This window comes from Hemiscyllium ocellatum, chromosome 16 (genome assembly GCF_020745735.1).
Source record: "Hemiscyllium ocellatum isolate sHemOce1 chromosome 16, sHemOce1.pat.X.cur, whole genome shotgun sequence".
NCBI lineage: Eukaryota > Metazoa > Chordata > Chondrichthyes > Orectolobiformes > Hemiscylliidae > Hemiscyllium > Hemiscyllium ocellatum.
Window position 1 is genome coordinate 33410497 of NC_083416.1, and position 24417 is coordinate 33434913.

A 24417-nucleotide genomic window follows, 5' to 3' on the forward strand; every position below is an offset into this window, starting at 1 on the left:
ATAGTGCCCTACCTGCCTCCAGGTTTGCCACCTAAAAGGAGTGCAAGACTCGCCTTGTATTTCTGTGCTTCACTACTTTATGAATAGGTATTACTGGAGATGTGGGGATCTCTACCTTCAATTCTGCTTAAAGACATAAATATACAAGCTTGTCATTTGTTTTAAAACTGCATTCCATGAATCATAGAAAAAATAATAGTTTAACATTCCATGAGATTCTAAATATTGTACTCTGGTCCTTTTAATGCAGTAGCACAGAAGTATTAGTGCTCTGTGGCAAAGAACATTTGGAAGTAATCCATGTTCCCCATACAGCATGTACCCAGTCTAATTTGGAAGTTTAAGTGAACAGTACTAATGGGTTTATCCACCTGGATAATTTTATAACCTTAATGAAACAATATGTTCATGCACAAATGTCAACAATCAATTGTTACACACCTTGAATTAACCCAATATTTTTATATTTCATTAAAACCAAGAACACCAGTGAAATCAATGACCTCGTCAGAATTACACTGACATCCAACCATCACTTTCCTTTCAAGTGCAATTTGACATTGAAGTTTTGGTATTTTACTTACTAAGTTGAATATATTATGAGGAGCTACAAGGCATGGTGCTTTACAAAGGTAAATTTCAATCTTGTAGCATTGTGAAATATCATTTTGACTTATTGGTGTGAATATAATGTTCACATCACACAATTCCTCTATTAACATTTAAATTAGGAAATAAACTACCTTGGTCTGAAAGAAGAATGAGCCAGCTGGCTTTGCGTGTACATAAACTTCAAGGTTTACCTTTGATTGACCTGGCAATATCACATTGATTTGGTTACATAAATTGTTGTGACCAATGTCTGCAAAATGGAATTCCTAAATTCATGCACAGCAATATCAAACAACTTCAAAAGACACTCCTGTATTCAGAAAAATAAGCTATATACACATTTTTTATTTTTGCTCTATCTTTTCTCAAAAGTTGAGTGAGGGCCATGTTGAGCAGCATTGTAATTTTGAAACCAGAAGTGCTTACATTTTATTAGACAGTGAATGAATCCTTAGCTGCATCCCTAATACCTTGGATAGATTCACTGGCACCAATCTTTCTCATATACATTAATTTACCAAGTGAGGAAGAATGTCCATGCATAAATGCCTTTGACAGAAGATTGGCCTTGGTCTTGACAAATAGGTTTATTACATATTACTTCCTATAAATTACATAACATCAAAGATACATAGTCTCTTGTGAGACACTGGGTTCAATGTAAAGGTAAGTAGACGACTTAAAGACAACTGAACATCTTAGATACTCACTAGCTCTTCCCAGGAACAGTCTTTTATATCCTGATGGATGGAGCTTATAGTGTCAGTTAGTATCTGAAAGTAACAACTGGCTCTACTAAATTTTCTTGATGGCTATCTTCATTTCTTTCTAGGCTTGTGTCTCTAGGCAAGAAATATAAAAAGAAATCAAATAGTTTGCGTATACTTTTGCAGAGTGTATACATTTCATTTGCGACACAGCAATATTTTTGAAATCTCCATCTGGCTTACAGGTTTTTTCAACTAAAACAAATACAGAACGAAATCAACTTTGAAGAGAAAAAAAATCAGATTTTTAATCTCATATAGTGGATTTTTCTGTAAACGTATAATGCAAACTTCAACATTTATTGTTATTAACATATAAAGTGGCCAAAAGTTCCAATGAGTACGAATATGTACACTTAAATGTATTAACCAGGAAATTGATCTGAGTTTGTCTGTGTAATGGAGGCTGTGCCACAACTACCTACTGGAGTTCTACCAAACACTCATGTCCATTCCAGTTGTAATTAATTATATATTTTCATGAAGTAAAAAAATCCTAATTACTGCTAAAAAAATCCCTCTGCCAGTGAAAACTAATTTTAATAGTGTGGCTTTTTTTCCTTATTGGATGGCTTAAAATATTTTAACAAGCATTTTCCTTCTCTCTTTTTTATCTGTCTCTTAACTCCATTCTTTTACCCACACTCTCTATTTTGCTTTCTATATCAGATTTATGTGACATTATAGGATAGAGAGAAGAGTAGATGTTGGTAGACAACATAAAGGAGAAACCAAAAATCCTTTATAATCAAAGCATGATGAATATATAGTTAAACAAATGCTGAGGCCCACTGAGGATTAAAACAAACAAAAGTGTCATTTTGGAGATAGCACATGACAGGAGGATTAATTGATTTGAAGTACAGAAATTAGGGTAGCTGAGGTGAAGAAAGAATATTAACATAACTTCAACTGAGTTAGTTATCCAGTTTAGACGTTGAGAAAAAAAATGTAGACTTGCTTTTATATCATGCCTCAGAATAATGTAAAGTGTTTATAGAAAAACTACTTTGCAGCATAATCATCACTGAAATGGAGGGAAAGCAACAATTTGCAGATATCAGATTAGCACAGCATTCTGATAATACTGAATAAAGACTAATAAAAAGCTGGCTAAGCTTGGAAACGTCAGTAGTGGTCCATTTTCAGGTATACAAGTTGTATTTGGACCAATTAATTCATTCTCATGTTTTAGTGGTTTTTCCTTCTGACATTCTTTGTTTGATTGATTATGGGATAAATGTTAGATAGCAAATTTGGAGTAGCTCCCCTCCTCCATGAAATGATGCCGTGAGATTTTTATGTTCACTTCAGGGAGCATTTAGGGCATCTTAGATCAATATTTTTATTCTGGAAGATGGTACAAGAGTGTTAGCCCCAAAGCCCAGTCAGATTTGAATTCATAATATTTGATCCAGAGAAGACTGTGCTACCAACAAAAATGTATTTCTTCTTCACATGGTCTTTCTTGCATGGCGACTTAGCAGAGCTGAATTTGTGAATAGTTTATCATGGAGTTTTGAGACGGTGCATGGGAACACTGAAGGAACTCTGTTCACCAGCAAGTTACTTCTGTTATATTTTGAATGTGCAGTATGTTGACATCTTGAGGCAAGCTTACAATCTTTCAATTATCCCTGATTATGAGGTGCCAGAGGACTGAAAGACTGCCAAAGTTACAGCTTTGTTTGAAAAAAAACACAAGGTTAAATCTGGAAACTACAGGCCAATCAGTCTAATGGCAGTGCTAGAAAGGATACAAGAGAGCATTGTTAAGATAATGATTAATATTCTTTTTGGAAAAGTGAGATTTCACATATGCCTGTTAAAGGATCAATTTTACACCACATTTCCTTCATATATTTGTAAAATCATCTAATTTTGTTCTTGAGATCCCTCAAACCTTTTTGAATATCTATACTCTGTAAATCTGGACTCTTCTTTTCTATCCCTCTGCTGTTGTTTAGATTACTCTGGTCCATGGGATCTCTACCTTCCCCTGCTTTTGTATAAGCTCTTTCTTTTAGACTGTGATGATTAAAAAGCCATTTCTGCGCAGCACTCCTCTACAGAAAATTTGAAACTATATGAGCAGAAAGGAATTGCATTTAAAAGTAAAATATTGTGATTGCTGTAAATTTGGAATAAAAATGGATAATACTGGAAATACTCATTTGTAGAGAGAGAAACTTGGGGCAGAGAGGCAAGAGGCCAAGTTAAGTAGCAACGTAAAACTTTTGCATGGGATATTATTGCAGCTCAGCAGAACTTGGTAGATGGAATATAATGTGGGAAAATGTGAGGTCATGCACTTTGGCAAGAAAAATAGAAGAGCTAAATATTATTTAAATGGAAAAGAAACTGTAGAATAGTGCAGCACAGAGCAATTTACGAGTCATTCTGCATGAAAAGCGAGCATACAAGTTCAGCAGGTTGTGGGAAAGATGAATGAAATGTTAGCCTTTATTTAAAATAGGAGAATCATGATCAAGCTTTAAAAATACTAGTTAGATCACACCTAGATTACCATAAACTTGTTTGGTCCTGTTATCAAATGAAAAATATATTGACATTGGAGGCAACCCACAGATGGTTCATTTTGGGTGTGAATGGATTTGCTTATGGGGAGTGGTTGATTAAGTTGTGTCATGATCTCATTGAATAACGGAGCAGAATCAGTGGACCAAATGGCTTGTTTTTGCTCCTAAGTTTTATATTTTTATGACCTTTGGATGTGCATTGGCACGTGCCTCTCCTTCTACTAACAGGTTCCGTAGAAGTTAACTTTCTTGTGGGTATGGCCAAGCTGCAGAGTCTCTGTTTGTGCCAGCAATCAGGGATGACAGGTCACTGTGCTGTCCAGAAGCAGGCTTGTGACTAACTACCACCTGTAAAATGCCTAAACCCATTAACACTGTTTATAACCTGTAATAGCATCACATCCCCTCTTTAATTCTGTAGTTTGTTTTTATTTTAGTTTCTTTCTAAGCTCTCTTCCTACCTGAGTGGATTAAATCCTTTCTACGGTTCTGTTCATGCTCTCAGTCAGGATCTTGGTTTGTACCTAGTTCAGTTGGTGCCAGTTGAAAAATTCCTTTTTGTCCCACTGCTGGTGCCAGTTTCCATAGTTTTCCTTTTCGCAGATGTTAACTATTTGTTTCTAATCAGTTTGTCTGAGCTGTATGTGGCTTGGTAATACAGGAGGAATATTGGCCACCCCTAACCCCTGTGACACTGCTTTTTGAATTTAGCTCTTCTATCCTGGTATTGCCTTCACATATGCTCCCCCTTTTCCTTCCTACAATTTTAACTTTATGATTCCCAGGGAGCAGGTTAGAAGATGGAGGGTAATGGGGAAAAGGATACTGTTACAGCATTACCTAGAATTTAGGACCCTGAACATTGCCTTATGTTCCTACCCACTGCTTGTATGCTTGCCTCTGCAAAATGGGCAAGGCGTTGGGCAAACCCACCTACATGCCCACCATTGCATCTCCTGAGGCACTAAGCCAATTAATGGCCACTTAAGTCAATTCTGGCCATTACTACAAAGAGAAAACCAAGGATGTGTTGCAAGCCTGGTAGATAGCACTGTTTCGGCTTTGGGCATTAAAGTGAGTCAACGGGGGAATCCTTGTATCCTTGAGTCACCCACTTTTCCAACTGGAGTTACCCAAGCTGCAGATATCCTCTACTTTCTGTCATCTTTAGATCCCGCCCCCCCCAACCTCACTCTGTCCACCCTGGCTGCTATTCCTCCTTGCATCCCTCAGTGAGACCCAGTCCCAGTAATACCCACTCCTCAGCTACCTTTATTGAGCTGCAAATATGGGTAGCTCTAGGGATTGGAAGCAACCCCAGCAGTAATCACTGCTCCCAGTAATGCTGCTGATATGTGAGTGCCCTCATGTGCAGGACTTCCACCTAGATGAGGCCAGTTGCACCATCATAAGCCAATTAATGCTGTTTCAAGTGTTATTTGGCTGAGAACAGCCCCATAGCATGGAGTCAAACTCGCCCCAGCATTTTTACATGAGATCAGCAGCCACAGCTCCCAATAAAATCCAGCCCATGTGATTGATCCAAAATGGATTATGACAATCTTTTTCACTACTCATCCCTTTCCAAATGATCTGTAAGCCCACAATAACACATGCGCTGAAAAGAAAAATTGTGGAAACCACAGTGAGTCAGGCAGCATCTTTGGAGAGAGAGCAAGTTTACTTTGAGTTTAGATGGCTCCACGGATGCTGCCTGACTTGTTGTGATTTCCAGCATTTGTGCTTTCAGTACAGACTCCAGCATCGGCAGTAATTTGCTCCTTGACATATTCACGATGTTGACATCTCTGGGCAACAGGGCAAACATTAGTAATATTCCAGTGAATTCAATCAGGTTGATTCCTGACGGCTTTTAACAAAACTCTTTTGAATACCTGGATTCCAAAATGCAGCCATCCACTGCAAACAATCCCAGCTTTTTAATGTTTTCAGTACCTTTCAGTCTGGATATATTTTCTTCAGTTGGTATGAAGGTTGTTTCCCATGCTGGGCTCTTCTAAGTATTTTTGGAAGTACCAAAATAAATATGTCTAGCAGCAATTTGATGCACCAGCCCATCCTAGACTGCTTAAACATGAAAAAAATGAATGTTGCATGTATATTGCAATTCTGTACCCTTTTTTTCTCTGTCATTGTAATGAAGACACCATGAACCTTTACCCTATAGATAAATAATTGTGCTTTACAAACCTTTGCATCATATAAATGAGTTTATTACCTGTCTGACAAAGTTCTTTTTTTTAACCTTGTTTGTTTTTTTTTACTATTGCTGTTTAAATGATTTTAAGTTGAGCAATAAACAACAACCTTCACATTTGTAATTATATGTATTTCAAGTACTGAGGATCTATATTACTCCTCCAAATTAACTCTCAGTCCCATGCTGGAACAACTTCAGATGTACATAACCTGTGGAGGGTCGTTCAGATTGTAGCCTACTCTTGTCTTCAGCCCTAAGAAAGATGTCTGCAGTTTTCCTTTCAGTGAAAAGTGTTTATATTACCATAGTGGGCAAGAAATTCATCAGATAAACTTATTTTTCATTGGCATTACTTCAGCAGAGTTAGAATCAAGCCTTATTCACATGCATAGGATAATGAAACAGGAGTGTATCCATGGAATTTCCTGACAAATAAATTCTAGTGCTACAAAATAATTAGTAATATTGAAACTCAAAATGGAATTAAACAACTGATGTGCAAAAGCTAATGAAATATTCTAAATTACTGGCTATATATACAATGTTATTAACATCCAAAAATACAAATTGTCTCTGTAAATTGCAGTGTGTGTTTATTCTGATAAATAAATATTTCTAATCAACATTTTAATGTTTTTTTTGATAATCCATGATTCAAGTCTCAGAATAGATATTTAGTTTGAAAGGTAAATTGAGATTAGATTAGATCAGATTACTTACAGTGTGGAAACAGGCCCTTCGGCCCAACAAGTCCACACCGACCCTCAGAAGAGCAACCCACCCAGACCCATTCCCCTACATTTATCCTTTCACCTAACACTACGGGCAATTTAGCATGGCCAATTCACCTAACCTGCACATCTTTGGACTGTGGGAGGAAACCGGAGCACCCGGAGGAAACCCACGCAGACACGGGAAGAATGTGCAAACTCCACACAGACAGTTGCCTGAGGCAGGAACGAGATAAATAAATTATTTCATTGGCAATTTCACTGGTTATTCCTACTTTGTGTGGAAAATCAACACAACCCATTTATTACTGTGTAGCAATTTCAAAATCTAGTCCTATGTGTTACTGCAACAAAATCTCATAAAGTCTACAGTTCAAGGCATGCATTGCTCTGTTGCCAAGTTTGAATATATTGCTTGACACAATTGAATAAAGGAACATTTATTGAGCTCCTATAAGACAAGCAACACAGGTACAAAGGTTTATCAAAAGGTAGTTTAACAACATGAATGGGCAATAATGCTGGTCTCGCCAGAAACACCCATGTCCTGTGAAAAGAATTCACAAAAAGCCTAACACTTTAAAAGGAGGGAATTTAGTTCCTGTTCTCTTAAATCCTCACATTGCAAATAATACTGACCTGAAAGTGGATATGGTGATTTCAGATTGTGATATGGGTATTCTTAATGGTAGAGTTACACTGAAGACATTATGGAATTATCACATATATCATATGTTGTGATACACTTGATTAGCTGCTGACAATGGCACTTTGTGACTGGAATGGAAAGGAAAAGACCAGTTTAAAATTGCTTATTCGCAGTGGTGTGTTCTGAAAGCTTTCAATCCAATTATTAGACAATCCTCCAAAGCTGTTTTTCCCACCAGCTCTGATCCAATGTCCAACATAGTAATGATGGCAAGAACAATTGTTTTGCAGACAGACAGAAAACGAGAACCATTCCTGTTATTTTTGCATAGCAACATAGAAAATAGGAGCAGGAGTAAGCTATTCAGCCCTTCAATGCTACTTGAGTTTTATTTTTTGATTTGAATCCTTCAAACATAGGTTACTTGGAAACATTCAATTTCTTTCACATTCTTAAACATTTCTTTTAAGCCATTGCATTTGAATTGGTTTTTCAGACTTCTTCAATTGTTCACTTTTTGTTTTGATAAAGCAATCCCTCAATTCACAGGGTTTAGTAATTTCACACAGAATTATGTCAAAATCCAAATCTATCTGGGTTTAATCAGTTCAGTGGAAGGGTTGGTCAACAATAACTCTCATTTCTCTCCACAAATGCGGCCAGACCTGCTGAGCTTTTCCAGCAATTTCAGGTTTGGTTTTGGGTTTAATCACCGATATCTAAATTTTCATTTGCAACGGTTGCCTTCCCTTTGCCTTGATCATGTAATCTGGACGCCGTTCATGAAGTTTAGTTTAACCAAATTTTCAACTGCAATCATGTCATAATTGAAGGCAGGAGAAAACATTGTTTTAAACTAAAACTGCCAAAATATGAGGATTTAAAATTACCAATCTCTCAAAACATAGAAGCTCATTGTGAATTTTTAAAGACAATTATCAATTGTAAAATGAATTTGATAACTACAATGCAACACATCACAGAAGGTTTGACCGTGGAACTTTTTAAATTCATTTGTGGGGTGTGAGCCTCAATGGCTGGCTCGCATTTATTGCCCGTCCCTAGTACCCTTGAGATGGTAATGAGCTGCCTCTAAAACTGCTGCAGTCTACCTTCTGTGGGTTGACCCACAATGCCATTGGGGAGGGAATTCCAGGGTTTTGACATAGTGACAGTGAAGGAATGGTGATATATTTCCAAATCAGGATACTGAGTTGATTGGAGGGAAACTTGGAGGGAAAAATATGGTGGTATTCCCATGTATCTGCTGCCTCTGTCCTTCTAGAAGTGCTCATGGGTTTGTAAGGTGCTGTCTGGTGAATTTCCGCACTGAATCTTGTAGATACTGCATACTGCTGCTGCTGAGCATCAGTGGTGAAGGGCGTGGATGCTTTTGGATGTTGTGCCAATCAAGTCGGCTGCTTTGTCCTGGATGGTGTCATGCTTCTTGGATGTTGTTGGAGCTGCACTCATCCAGGCAAGTGGGGAGTATTCCATCACACTCCTGACTTGGGCCTTGAAGATGATGGACAGGCTTTGGGGAGTCAGACTGTGAGTTACTCAGTGCAGGGTTTCTAGCCTCTGACCTGCTCTTGCAGCCATTGTATTTATATGGCAAGTCGAATTATGTTTTTGGGCAATGACAACCCCCAGGATGTTGAGAGTGAGGAATTTAGTGATGGGAACACCATTGATTGTCAAGGGGCTGTGTTAGATTGTCTCACAGTGGTGATGGTCATAGCCTGACATTTGTGTGGCGTGAATATTATTTGCCACTTGTAAGCCCAAGCCTGGATATTGTCCAGGTCTTGGAGCATTTCACAAATCACAATTTGTGAGGAATCGCAAATGGTGCTGAACTCATTTGTTTCCCCATTTCTGTCCTTATGACGGAGGGACAGTCATTGATGAAGCAGCTGAAGATGCTGGAGTCCAGGACACAATGCTGAGGAACTCCTGTTAAAATGTCCTGGAGCTGAGATGACTGCTCCCCAACAACCACAAACACCTTCTTATCTAAGAGGTATGACTCTGACCACTGGAGAGTTTGCCCCCTCATACCCACTGATTTCAGTTTTGCCAGAACTCCTTGATGTGTAATGCAGCATTGATATCAAGGGCTGTCATTCTCTCCTCAACTCTGGAATTCAGCTCTTTTGTCCACATTTGAACCAAGGCTGTAATGTGGTCACAAGTTGAGTGGTCCTGGCACAACCCAAACTGGGCGTCACTGAGCAGGTTATTGCAAAATGGGTGCTGTTTAGTAGCATTGTTGGTAACACCTTCCATTGCTTTACTGATGATTGAGAGTAGACTGGTGGGACAGTAATTGGCTGGCTTGGATTTGCCCTGCTTTTTATGTGTAGGACATACCGAGGCAATTTTTCACATTGTTGGATAAATGCCAGTTTTGTAACTGTGTTGAGAGAGTTTGGCTGGGACAGCAATAAGTTCTGGAGCACAGGCCTTCAGTACTGTCACCAGCATGTTATCAGGGCCTGTAGATTTTGCAATATCTAATGTCGCCAACCATTTCTTGATATTACAGAGTGAATGGAATTGGCTGAAGTAAGGTGTAATGCTGGGGATCACTTGTTGATCCCGTGGCTGGATGCTAATGGTGCAGTGGCGGATATGTCAGGCCATGAGGTTAAGATTGTACTGGAGTACAATTTTGCTCCTGTTGATGGCCCATAGCCCAGTCTTGAATTGGTAGATCTGCTCGAAGTCTGTCTCAAGTAGCACAGTGACAGTGCTACACAGTATGATGGAGGTTATTCTAGTGTGAAGGCTGGACTTTTTCTCCACAAGGACAGTGCAGTAGTCCCGCTTGCCAATACTGTCATGGACAAGTTACAGCTGGCAGTTTGGTCAGGATGAAGTCAAGTATATTTTTCCCTCTTGTTGGTTCCCTCACCACGTGTTGCAGATCCAGTCTAGCAGCTATGTCCTTTAGGTCTGACTGGCTAGCTGCTATGCCACTCTTGGTGGTGAACATTGAAATCCCCCAGAGTACAGTTTGTGTCCTTGCCATTCTCAGTACTTCCTCTAAGTGTTGTTCAACAGTGAGAAGTACTGATTCATTAGCTGAAGGAGGATAGAATGCTATAATCAGCAGGAGGTTTCCTTGCCCATGTTTAACTTGAAGCCACGAGACTTAATACAGTTCAGATTCAACATTAAGGACTCCCAAGGGTCTGATTGCATACCAGTGTTTCACCACCTCTGCCAGATTTGTACATGACATAACCAGGGATGGTGATGTCTGGGAAATTGTCTGTAAGGTATGATTCCGTGAATGTGACTATGTCAGACTGTTGTTTGAAGAATCTCTGAGACAGTTCTTCCAATTTTGTCACTAGCCCCCAGGTGTTAGTAAGGGGGACTTTGCAGGACTGTTTCTGCTATTGACTTTTCTGGAGCCCAGATCAATGCATCCAGGTTTATTTCTTTGAGACTTCTTAGCTGTTGATACAACTGAGTGGATTGCTAGGCCATTTCGATGGCAATTGAAAGTCAGCCACGTTGCTTTGGGTCTGGAGTTACATGTAGGCCAGACCAGGTATGGATGGCAGATTTCCTTCCCTGAAGAACACTAGTGAACCACATGGGTTTCTCTGACAATTGACAATGATTTCGTGGTCATCAGTAGATTAGTTGTTCCAGATTTTTAAAATTGAATTCAAATTCCATGATGTGTTCTGGTGGGATTTGAACTCAGGACATTAGCCGAGTTTCTGGATAATAGTCTAGCCATAATACCACTAGGGCATCACCTCCCCATTGGTTCAGTGACGTCTGTCAGTTCAGTGCAATGTTCTTGTATTCAAACTTTAAAGGTTGGAATTCTTGTAGTATTGTCGTTTCTCCAGATTATCTTTAACATACCATGTAGTTTACTCCTCCAGCCCCTACAAAACCTCTCACTATAAAACTTAAGGGTCTTCCATTCAGTGAACATCAGTGAAAAGCCACTGTTTCAAGAATTACCATACTAATACCCATTCAAAAAAAACATGTTGTCCTGGCAACAATGGGCCACTTCATCTCATATCGCACACTAAATGCAATGCAATGCAATGTTGATCATTAAAAACGAAATCAAGCAATGATTTACAAAGAACATAAAATCTGAATTTTCCCCAAAATTGCCTCAGTGTCAATTTCAGGGAGTTTTCTGCAGGGTTTCAGTCCATGAGCTCTAATGTGTTCTCTCATACAATCTTCCACTTCTCTCTGTCTGAAGTCAGCACCATGCCCACAGGGTGCTGCTGTCATGCTCTGTTAGACTCTTCAGCAAGAGAAAAGCTCATTGGCACCTTCCAGTGTCACTCCATTGGCACCATATTCAAATCCCAGTGTGCACCAGTCCAAATGCTGGAAGCCAAGAGTAGTCCTTTGCAGTTGCAGTGTGGAACAATTACATCACGCTGGCCAACAGATGTGAGTTGGTTCACTGATTTTCTGTCAGGCACCTGGAGGTCCCATTGGTTGGTGTAATGAACTGGCAGATTGTCCTCTTTTTTCAGCGTCACCAGAGACCACAGCACCAGATCTACCCAGCCTGTTCTGAGATGCCAAACAGATCAGTGGTGTAAAGGAGTATCCAACAGAGCAGGACAAAGTTAATAATCTTCTAGGCTCTGTACGGGTAACTGCCACCAACTTCACCTTTACAACGTTCACTCACTCGAACTCAGTTACTGTGCACACCTCATATTGCAAGATGATTCAATGACTTCCAATCACACCAGTTCCCCCAATTACTAACCTTCCTGTCCTCTGCACTTCTTACTCACTCTCTCTGGACAGCTCACTACCTTTCTACTACCAGCATCAATACTAATAGCTGGGCCAGCCACATTCAATCATCTTTGTCTCATTAAAGAAAGCATGCTGCAGTAAGACTGAAAGAGCCAAGACAGGTATCAAGGTTCCTGACATTTGTCTCCTCACCCCTAGGAGAACGGCATCCTTGAGTCTGAAGAACAGATTCTGAAACCTCAATGTCAGAGCAACCAAGCAAGATTCACCACCAAGTACTGCTTAGCTCCCCAATTTCCATTACTGTGTGGCTTTTTAACACGCCCAATCTTCCAAGCCTATTTTACAGATCAGACCCTCTCTTTGGCTTAAGCCACAGCCATCTAGTCTTTGCTCTGAAGAGACCAGTCCCTCCAGCCAACATTTTATCCTTCAACACTGAGGAAGAAGTCATAGATCTTTCTTTTTTTTTAATAGATATTTTTATTGAAAATTTAACATATTTTTATGAGTTTACAAATAAAAAAACCCAACTATAAACATTGATATACAATTAAATCTGAAATAAATAATAACCAAACTTTATCAAACAAAAAAAAAGATACCGAGAGAAAAACAACAAAACTCAACTAACTACCTGATGAAGGGCTTTTGCCCGAAACGTCGATTTTACTGCTCCTCAGATGCTGCCTGAACAGCTGTGCTCTTCCAGCACCACTAATCTAGTAACTACTAATCTAACCTACAACTAACCAGAGTGTATAATTAAGTTTCTTATATTATTCAAAGAAGAGAAAAAAAAACTGACAGACAACACAGAAATTGAGTAGTGAGATATATGCTCGAAATGTGTTAACATCAAATCATAACAAAACCCATATTCGTGCGGAATTCCTCTCACAAGGGGCCCCAGACCAGCCAGGTTCGCCATCTCAATTAAACAAAAACCTTTGTCAGGATGGCTGAAATATCTGTACTTATGTAATTCAAGAAGGGCTGCCATATTTTATGGAATAATGCGGTCTTTTGGTGCACCGTATTTGTAAGGAAGTCAAGGGGAATATATTTCATGATTAATCTGTGCCAATTTGAAAGTCCAGGGGGGCTCTCAGCCACCCAGTTTACCAAAATATTTTTCCTTGCACAGAAAGAGAGAATAGAAAATAATCCAGGGAGGATAAGTTTGAAAAGCCCTAAAGGAGAGATACACTGTCCACTCTAATTTCCGTTCCTAAGATTTCTGTCGGAACACTTGCTACTTTAGTCCAATACCTACAGATCTTATGACAGGTCCATAAGCAATGTACAAGAGTGCCTACCTCTATCTTACATTTGGGACACATTGGAGATGCTCCTGCCTTAAATTTTGCCAATCGATCTGGTGCTATATGGGTCCTATGAAGTATCTTCAACTGAATGGCCTGAGTTCTGTTGCAAATGGTGATTCTTCTGGCATTTTCCCAAATATCATTCCACGTTTCTATAGAGATTTTCAGTCCCAAATTCTGATTCCATGTTTTAAGCAGATAGTCCATATCTCCCGATACTTTATCTTGTAATTAAATGATAAATAGTGCTGACGGAAGATACCTCCATTGGCCATAGCACTCTACGTTCTCTATCTGATTTGTAAAGACTGTCTAATAACGTAGTCTTCTTCTGTATGTAATCTCGAATTTGGAAGTATCGAAAGAGGTCTCCATTAGGTAATTCAAATTTCTGACGCAGCTGTTCAAAGACATCAGGACCCCTTCTTTAAACAGATCCCCTAACCAGGAGATACCCCTCGATCTCCAGAGTTTGAAAGTGGCATCTGTAAACCCTGGTTGGAATCCCCATGCTCCCACTATCGGAGCATAGGGTGATGTTTTATGTGAGTTGCCCTCATTTTACCGCATTATGTTCCAAGCTTTAATTGTCTTTAGTATCATAGGGTTTTTACATTGATCCATGATGATTTTCCTCTTGTCTGAAAATAAGAAGTTAATAAGCGGGCATTTTACTCGAGAAGCTTTGATGTCCAGCCAGATTGATTGCGGGTCAGACAAGACCCAATTGGCTATGTAACTTAATAGGGAACTTAACTGATATTTCCTAAAATCTGGGAAATCCAATCCTCCCCTTGCCTGTGGAAGCTGCAGCTTCTTCAGCTTAATGAGGGCCGTCTATGATTCCAGATAATGGAACCCAACCATCCATATAATTTATGTAGGTAAAAACAATGACTGTAGATGCTGGAAACCAGAGTCTAGATTAGAATGGTGCTGGAAAAGCGCAGCAGTTCAGGCAGCATCCGAGGAACCGTAAAATCGACGTTTTGGACAAAAGCCCTTCATCAGGAATCAGGAATATAATTTACTTAGTGCTAGCCTCGGCAGCATCACCGGAAGCACTCTCATAGGGTATAGGAGACGGGGCAGGACATTCATTTTAATTAGTGCTATTCTACCTAGTCAGGAAATTGGAAGGTCTCCCCATCGCTGGAGGTCCTGCCTTATCCTTTCCAGTAAATACACAAAGTTAGCCTTGTATAACTGACCAAATACTGGGGTAATAAAATGCCTAAATATAAGAAACCCTCCAAAGACCACTGAAAGGGAAAGTGGGATCCATCCAATAAGTGGGATCCATCCAATACTAGCAAGGCCACCCATTGGCATAGCCTCCGATTTTAAGAAATTAATTTTATAGCCTGAAAATACACTAAATGTATTAATAACTTGGATTAAAAGAGGCACGGACATCAGGGGATTACTGAGAAACAGAAGAACATCATCTGCATAAAGGGTAATTTTGTGTTTACCTGTACCAATTCTCGGGGCCATTATATTAGGATCAGCCCGTATAGCTCCTGCTAGTGGCTCAATTATTAGCGTAAATAGCAACGGTGAGAGAGAGGACATCCCTGAACGGCAGCCTCTATCCACACTGAAGCTATCCGAGCCTAATCCATTGGTAATCACAACTGCCTTGGGATCACTGTACAGTGTTAAGACCCATTTGATAAACACCTTTCCAATGCCAAACCTTTCCAATGTGTAAAACAAATATGACCATTCAATCCTGTCAAATGCCTTTTCCGTGTCTAATGGTATCTTTCCTTGATGGCAGGCTTGAATCACATTCAAAACCCTTCTAACATTATCGGATGATCTACGGCCCTTACTAAACCCCGTTTGATCCTCCTTTATGACATGTAGCAATACCCATTCTAGCCTCAATGCTAACGTTTTAGAGAGGATTTTAAAATCTACATTTAGCAAGGATATTGGTCTGTATGACGCGCAATCTTCTGGGTCCTTTCCTTTTTTGAGGATAAGAGGGAGATTTGCCTCTTTCAATAAAGGCGGGAGACAGCCCTGACTGTATGAATAGTTATATATGTCCATAAGTGTCCATACAGCCAATATTCCTGTAAATTCTTTATAGAATTCAGCTTGAAAGCAATCTGGGCCAAGTGCCTTACTGCTCTGAAGTTGCCTGATTGCGTCAAGTATTTCTTGGATTGTTAGGGGAACATTCAGGACCGATACCTGTTCCTGAGTTAGGTCCGGAAAGGTCAGGCTTTTAAAAAATGACTGCATCCTCCTCGTCCTGTCTTTGTAATCCTGTGGCTTATATAAATCAAAATAAAATTTTCTAAAGATTGCATTAATCCTTTTACGATCATGAGTCAGAATACCCGTACTTTCCTTGATAGACGTGACAGTTTGAGGGGCCTTCTTTTTCTTTGCGAGAAATGTTAAGTATCTACCAGGTTTATCGCCAAATTCATATAACCTTTGTTTTGCAAATAATATTTCCCTCTTAGCCGTTTGGGTAAGCGTGGTGTTTAGAGCTGTCCTAAGGGCCGTAATCCTTTGCAATTTGATAATAGAAGGTCTGTCAGCGTATGCTGTTTCAGCCGCTTTTAAACGAGCTTCGAGCAGACGCTGTTGTTCTCCCTTTAATTTTTTCTGGGTCGCTGAGTATGAGATAATGGTCTCCCACATCATTGATGGGTTGCTAGCCATACCTGAATTAATTTCTAAAAAAGTTTTAAATTCTTGAGAGAAGTACTTCACAAATTTATTATCTTTCAACAGAAAGGGGTCCATATGCCAATGCCGAGGGGACATCTCATTGTTCTTCGCCTTGATTTCCATATATACAGCAGCGCAGTCGGAAATTGCTATACTGCCTATTTTACAGGATGATATGGAATTTTAAAAAATCAAGGGGGCAAAAAAAATATCGATTCTGGTATGACATTTATGTGGCTTGGAGTAAAAAGAAAAATCTCTGCCCTCTGGATGAAGGTATCTCCATACATCTACTAGTCTTAATTCTTTGTTCAAATCCACCAATTGTCTAGATCTGGGAGATACTCCTGCTATTTTTGGATCCATAATACGATTAAAGTCTCCCCCTATAATAGTATGACGGGCACCAAGAGCCATCAATTTCGAGAAGGCTTCCGTTATAAATTTAAAAGGATGTGCCGGGAGGGTGGGGGGGGGGGGGCAATACAAATTTAAGATCCTATACTCCTCTCCATTTATAAGGGCTTTAATCGGAATATATCGTCCATTTAGGATTTTGAAAGGGAAATTCTTCTGAATAAGAATAACAACAACTCCCCTGCTTTTTGAGCTGAAAGAAGAGAAAAAGGCCTGATCAAATCCACCCTGTTGTAATTTCAAGTGTTCTTTATCCAATAAGTGTGTATCTTGTAGGAGAGCTATATCAACCCTTTCTTTCTTGAGGTTTGATAATATTTTCTTCCTTTTGACAGGTGAATTACTCCCCTTGACATTCCAGGTGCACCACTTAACTGACTGATCAACCATAGTCAGTACGGGCAAGTCCGAGACCCCTCAGGAGGGGAAACCCTATCCAGAACATCCCGAGCTTAGAGCATATAAAATTCACAAAGATAAAGGCTCTTTAATACACTCACATCAATATAATAAAAAACTATCCCTAAATAATAAAAAATATTTAAATGGAGATTTTCCCCCTCAATCCCAGGGGGTATCATTTCCTTTCCAAACGTCCATCATATTCTCTCCCAACCAATGCCCCATATATAACTATAAAATTACAACCTCAACAAGTAATAATTAAATATAATAATACAAAATAACAGGGGAAAACAACCCTGCTCCTAAAGACAGAAATAAAATAGGATAAGGTAACCACCTCCCCCCACCAACATTAACTAGACTCCCTGGCCTATATATAAGTAGAGAACAAATAAATAGAGCCCTCTCTCCACCCTCCGAAGATAATATTAAACAGAAAGGTAAAAAAAGGGATTAATATAAAAAAAGGGGGATATAAACCGGAGTGGAAGGAGAGCAAACCAACATCAATTATCTCTTACAATTTATCTAAGAGAGTCCAAAAATTCCTTGGCGTTTTCCGGCAATCCGAAGTTACACACGGACCCTGCATGGTTAAAGCATAGCGTCACTGGGTAGCGCAAGGAGTACTGACTATTTAAGTCCCTTAAACACTTCTTTGCTTCATCAAACGCTTTCCTCTTTCGGACCAGAGCTGGGGAAAAGTCCTGGAATAACATAATCTTGGATCCTTTATAAATCATGGTTTGGGGATCTTTCCCAAGATTTCTAGAAGCTTCTAGGAGCATCTGCCTCTCCTTATGGTTCTGCAGCCGGAACAGGACCGGGCGGGTGCGCTGGTTTGAGCCGGGCCTGCATATTGCAACCCAGTAGGCCAATTCCACCCTTACCTGGCTTGATCCAGCCTCCAGGTTTAAAAGCTGTGGAAGCCACTGCTCGAGGAACACTGTAAGCTGGCCTTCCTCTTAGCGTTCGGGAAGGCCCAGCAAATGAATATTTTTTCGACGACCTCGAGAAGCGACAGTGTCAATGTGATTCTCTAAGGTCCGGACTCGCTGTTCAAGAGTCCGGACCTGATCCACTGCCAATTCTGCTGTAGTCTCGGAGGTCGCAGCCTTTAGCTCCTCCCCTCCGACTCGGCGTTCAATTTCCTTGATGTCTCAGTCGTGCTTTTGTAGCGGGGCCGAGAGTGAGTCCCATCGGCTCTGGGACTCTTCGATGAAGGCATCAATTTTAGCCTCATGAGATTATTTCCATGAGGCTCGCCACAGTAGATAAGTCCTCCGGGGCTGCTGTGGACGGGTCTGCTGCAGCTGGAGAGGGTGGGGGAGGGGTTCCTGCCAGCTGAGAACTGCGGGCTCCCTTCCCTTTAGTCATTTTTACTGGAGATTAAATTGTTTAAATTCAGTATTAAGCAACTAATTACATTAAGTAGAAACTATTTTGAATGATTTGGTGAGTGTGGTGAAGGTGGGAGAGCCACTTTGCCCAAGTCTTGGGAGGGGCACTATAGACTCAGACTTGCTGGGTCACCGCCATCTTGGATCCCCCACAGATCCTTCTGAGAAAAGGCTGTCCTCTACATGCTCCAGTAACCCAGGTATTGATATTGTGCAGCTACTTTAGTTGGATAAGAGTCAGGAGCACACTACAATGAATGCATTACTGCCAGGTCTTTGCAGTTGCCCAAGGAAGAAACCCTCCAGGTTGTTGATACACTGAGGGCTACCAGAGATCCGGCATCTGCTCAGCCCCAAGCAGGGTAAGATTCATGGTGTTGGGCTTTAATAACTTGTCAAAATGCACAAGCTGACATGTAGCAACAGTAGAAAGTTGATAACCTTCTGGACTCTGCAAAAGTAAGTTCCAACACTCTACTCTTCCAACTTTCAATCACTCCACCTCACATTGTATGAAGCCTCAATAGAAGATAGAGTCTGTCCCTCAGACTCCAAGATACAATTATAATGGTGAGGAGACAAATATCAGGCACCCTACTACCTGTCTTTGTTGGAGAAACCCAGCAAACTGGATCTAAGGTTTTTTAGTTTAAAATTCCAGAATAGAAATAGTTGGTTAGAACCCTAAAAGAATTATTTTCAGGTAATGAGACTGGTGCCATTATCTCATCACCAAGTTACCCTTTATTTACTTATGCACAGTACACTAGTTGTTGCCAGCCAGCTCAGTCAGTCCTCAACTGAAGAGATTCTAATGCCTAGTTATATTTTTTTTCTTATTTTTGTGTGTAGATGGGGCCTAAGCTACAGCAGTAAAAGCAGGCCCAGAAATTGGAGACACCCAGGATGCAGCTGTAGAAGTAGTCCCAGAAATTGGAGAGGCTCAGATTGCAGCAGTAGAAACAGGCCCAGAAATTGGAGAGGCCCAGGCTGCAGCAGTAGAAGCAGGCCCAGGCTGCAGCAGGAGCAGCAGCAGCATGATGGTAGGAGTGCTTGTGCACCCAATTTCAGCCCAGTAAAAGAAAAAGAGAAACACAAAAGCAAAAAGAAAACCAGAAATCAAATGTCTCCTAGCTCAGCAAACTCTACATTTCTTCCTCCTCACAATATACTGGCTAGAACCAGCCAGCTCAGAGTCAATCCTTAACTGAGGAAATTCTAATCCCTGGTTATATTGGTCAGCTAGGGCTTCCTGATTGGCCCATGTTAACAATCCCAGTCAAGGAACTCATAGTCAACAAGATTTATCTGGTTTCAAGCTCTACAGGTAAGAAAACTTAAATTCAGTTTTGTGACTAATTGAAGAAAACATTAAAGTCTCAAGATTGGAATTGAAAGAAACAGTTGAGTCAAACCTGTAGAGATGATAGAAAAGTGAACTCTCTCTGGTATTTAAGAACTGTGAAGAGGTAATATTGGAAGAAATAATGTTGTATTTTTACAAAAAAAAACAAAAAAACTGCCGACGCTAGAAATCAGAAGCACTGTACCTGAAACATTAACTCTGCTTTCTCTCCACGGATGCTGCCAGACCTGTTGACTTTTTCCAGCAATTTCTGTTTTTGCTTTGTCTTTTTACTCTGTGTTTTGGAATCTTTCCAAATTGTGCCATATGTAAGAAGCTTAATTTATTCTCTTTTCCCTTTTTTTTGTTTTGTCTAAGAAATTTCTGTTTTATTGTTGACACCAAAGCTACAGCATGGAGTATACTTGTGCCATGTGAAAACTATTTTGTAAAGCTTCTTTTCAAAGAAGGACATAATGTGATCTTTCAAAACAGATATCAGTCTGGGATCAGACCGATCCAGTAGTAACATCTGCTGGGAGCAGAACAGCTCTCAACATGCAGCTCCTAATCTTGCTTGGTCTCTTTACCTTATCTTTGTGACTCTCTCTTTTACATCCTAGTAGCTGATCATTGGGCCCCAAGCTGCTCTGACATCTCTAACAACACGCCCATTTCGGTTCACTCCCTGACACACCTTTTCACTCTTTCTATTTACTGTCTTTTTTTTCTTGTTGTATCTGTTTTTCCTTTGAAACCACATACCTGCTCTGGTCAGGTTTGCTCGTGTCAGCCAGTAGGCTGCCTTATTTGGGAAGACTGGCTAGGCCACATAGTCCTCATTCAGTTAACAATAAAATCAACAAGGCCTTGTGAAACTGGTTACAAATGAGTGTTCTTCTGGGCTGACCGGAATGTCTGCAATCTTTGTATTTTGTAACAGTTGAAACCAAGTAACATTGATATCCTTTCCCAAGTTTTATTGAAATGTATACTCAATGGAGCTTTCATAAAGGATGTTATGAAACTTGAAATGGATCAGAAAAGATTTACAAGGATGTTGCCAGGGTTGGAGAGTTTGAGTTATAGAGAGAGGCTGAATAGGCTGGGTCTGTTTTCTTTGGAGCGTTGGAGGCTGAGGGGTGACTTTATAGAGGTTTGTAAAAGCATGATGGGCATGGATAAGGTAAATAGACACGGTCTTTTCCCTGGGGTGGGGAGTCCAGAACTACAGGGCATAGGTTTAGGGTGAGGGGGTAGGATTTAAAAGTGACCTGAGGGACAACTTTTTCACACAAAGGGTGGTGCATATATTGAATGAGCTGTCAGAGAAGTGGTGGAGGCTGGTACAATTACAACATTTAAAAGAAATCTGGATGGGTACATGAATAGGAAAGGTCTAGAGGGATATGGATCAAGTGCTGGCAGGTGGGACTAGATTAATTTGGGATATCTGGTTGTTATGGACGAGTTGGAATGAAGGGTCTATTTCCATGCTGTACATTGCTATGACACTATGACTCTAAGTCTATGACGTCAGGTGTATGCTTCATATAGATGTTTGGCTTTGTACTACTTCATTTTTCACTTTTCACTTCCTGAATGTAATTTTAGTTAGCTGGGGTATTAATAAGTATTCATGTTTTGCTAATGAATGAGAAAGAAATTCCTGACCATTATGGTCCACAGGTTGGCCTGCCTGAAATGTTGTGAGAACCAAACATCAGAATTCTAATGCCAAAATTGGAACATGGCACTGGGATTCTCAATTTTGACTTCCCACCCAATTACTTTCTCCCTTCCAGCTTTCTAAATGTACGGGTGGGTGCAGAAGATTCCATCCAAGGAATCTTTGCATACAATGTTGTCAGCGCCAAGGGAACTGTGCAGTGAGAGTCAGACCTCAGCAACCTTTGGCCCAGTGAGAACTTGGGCCAGAGGGTCAAAGATCCAGTGAGTGTCAGCACTAAAGAGAAGTGTCCTTCTCATGAGAGTCAGTACTGGAAGTATTGAACTTGCCTATCAAATTGATAGGTATCACCCACCTGATTAGTCATACTAGTTAAAGGGAATTCTCCTTTAAAAACATTATGTTGCTAACTTTGCTGAAAGGGCTTTAAAGATTTAATATTATTGGGTAGCATCTGAAGCTTGCTTATTTTCTCCCCATTTTTATGTAGACTGGATATAGTACAGATCTTGCTAATCCTTTTAATATTGGGGAAGAAGTTAAAGCTTTAGCTAGTTAGATTAAATAGAAGATTACAGTCCAAAATGTACTCTGGATAATGTGATACACTACAGAGCAGATAGTGAGGTTTAATGATACACTACGAGAGTTCCAGTCTAAACTGATACACAGATACATGCTGGGATGATAGCCTATTACCAAGCTGCAAGACAAACGACTCAAATTCTAAAAATTAACCAAGAACACTATTTTTAGCTGATTGTTTTCAGTACTATATCCTCAGTTTAGTGTGAAAACAAGATGTGGCTTGAAATAATTTGATTTAAAAATGCAGATTTTACTCATTCCCCCTTTTCTTTCCACATCACTTTTACTAGGTACACACTTTGACCGTAATTATTTTCTCTTGCTGGGGTTTTGCTCGCCTCTTCATTGTTAGCTTTCAGTCTTGTTTAAATCTGTTAATCTTTGAACCGAGGGAACATTATTATTTTCCTCATGCATGTCTAAGTGTTTTGCAAGTACAACACTGACATTCTCTAAACTATTTTCTCACACTTATGCATACTTGATTTAATTCATGCAAAGATTTAACTGTTTAAGTAGTTTTACAAAAGTACACATGAACATAAATTCAGTAATTATAATTTTGAGTAACTCTGATGAAATAAATTTAAGATGCCTTTAATGTAATCTTGCTTATAGTTTTTGCTGTTTCGAATGATCTTGCTATTACAGGGCATGGTTGGTAGAAGAAGCCATCAAAACCTAAGATCTGTATTAGAAATTATCCAAATGACTGTAACTAGGTATGAGAAATGTTATAGTCTCTGAAATGACGATGTATTGTTCGCAGCAGTTCATTTATAGGATTGTATATGCAATGAAAGTGATGCTGTCTCACAAAATGTGAAAAAGGAATAGATTGCCATGCTGAAATAGGTGAAACTTCAATTTCTGCTACAATTTTAATCAGATCAGAAAGATTTGGATTATACCCAGTCTACACGAAAGCTTGTTAAAAAAGGTCAGTAGGTTTCAGATGTTACCCAGTAATATAAAGTATTTAAACCCCTACAGTTACCTGGATCACTCTGGAAAAACCTTGTATTACTTGGTAAAGCAGGTGTCATGATACTGAAACTATTGGTTTAAAGTATACCAGCCATTGTAAAGGGTTGTAAGAGTGAAAGGTTTATTTTCCTAAAAATAAGTGCTCAAAAAATGAATTGCATCGAATATTTTTGAAAGTGTAAGTAAAGTTTACACACCCTAACCACAGCAGTGAGAAAATCACTGATAAGGAAAACTCAGATTAAAAATTGCAGAGTAACACAGTTTTGTTGCAAGTTGTCAGGAACATTGGCGCTGTGCATGATTTGATAAGCTAAGTTCACCAAGTTCACAAGACACAGTCAACTGTAATTTTTACAACCGTTGAGCTTATGTTCTTCAAAAAAACTTATGAGAAAAGTCAGCCATCATGAGTTCTGGATGATTTCCTCAGATCATTGAGGTCCTCTGTGGAATTTGACAGTTATGTAAACTTTCGTGGAACTTAAAAGGGTCAGATCTACTTAGAATTCAACAGTGAAGGAATCCATATTTGGAGCACAAAAAGATTGAACCTAATTCCAATGAAGACACACTTCTATGTGTAAAGAAGTAGTAATGCAACCCAAAACATGTTACAAATATTGAAAGCATACATCAGATTTTAAGATTCACTGAATTCACTCTAGTATTTTGGATAATAAATACATGGCAAATAGAACTCTGTGATGATAATTCTCACCTCAATTGGAACAATGTCATCTCCCTCAATCTGTAGTCTTCAGTTGGAGTATTATGTTAAATGTAATCTCTGGATGAGCTGACCAAGGGTCTTAAATCCTTTGAAGAGAATAAAGCTCCTGGAAGTGATGGCTTACCAACCAAGTTGTATTCAGCTCTGTGGGACTTGATTGGTCAGAACCTGCTGGAGATGTATGACAGTATGCTGGGAGTTGGGATATGCAAATCCATGAGGAAAGGTATCACCTTTGCCTACAAGTAGAAGGTGGAGAGAGAGGAAATTAGAAATTGACTACAGTCTCACTGTTGAGTGTGAATTGTAAAATCCTGTCTAAGGTAACCTAAATGAGGGAGGTGTTGTCCAAAATGGGCTTTAGGTAGGGGATCTGCAATTTGATCTGATTATTCTACATCAACATTGTTAGTTCAGTCTATATCAATGTGAAGGAATTAGAAAGTTTTCTGATCAGATCTGGAGCCAAGCAGGGCTGCCCACTTTCTCCTGCTTTGTTTGTGTGCATTGTATAGAGCATTTTGCTGAATCCATTAAGAAAGATGC

General features: G+C 39.7%; 1 protein-coding gene across 2 annotated transcripts in view; it reads right to left on the reverse strand.

The window, feature by feature from the left end:
• slc26a2 (solute carrier family 26 member 2) overlaps positions 1–23874 on the reverse strand; it is a 61016-nt gene extending 37142 nt beyond the window's left edge. Inside the window, exon 1 of one of the 2 annotated variants that reach the window (XM_060837116.1) lies at positions 23860–23874. The gene's annotated coding sequence lies outside the window, so the exon portion shown is untranslated. Of the gene's footprint in view, positions 1–1322; positions 1395–23859 lie in introns of those variants that run through there. The other variant, XM_060837118.1, reaches the window with a different exon arrangement.
• Between the last annotated feature and the right edge of the window lie 543 nt (positions 23875–24417).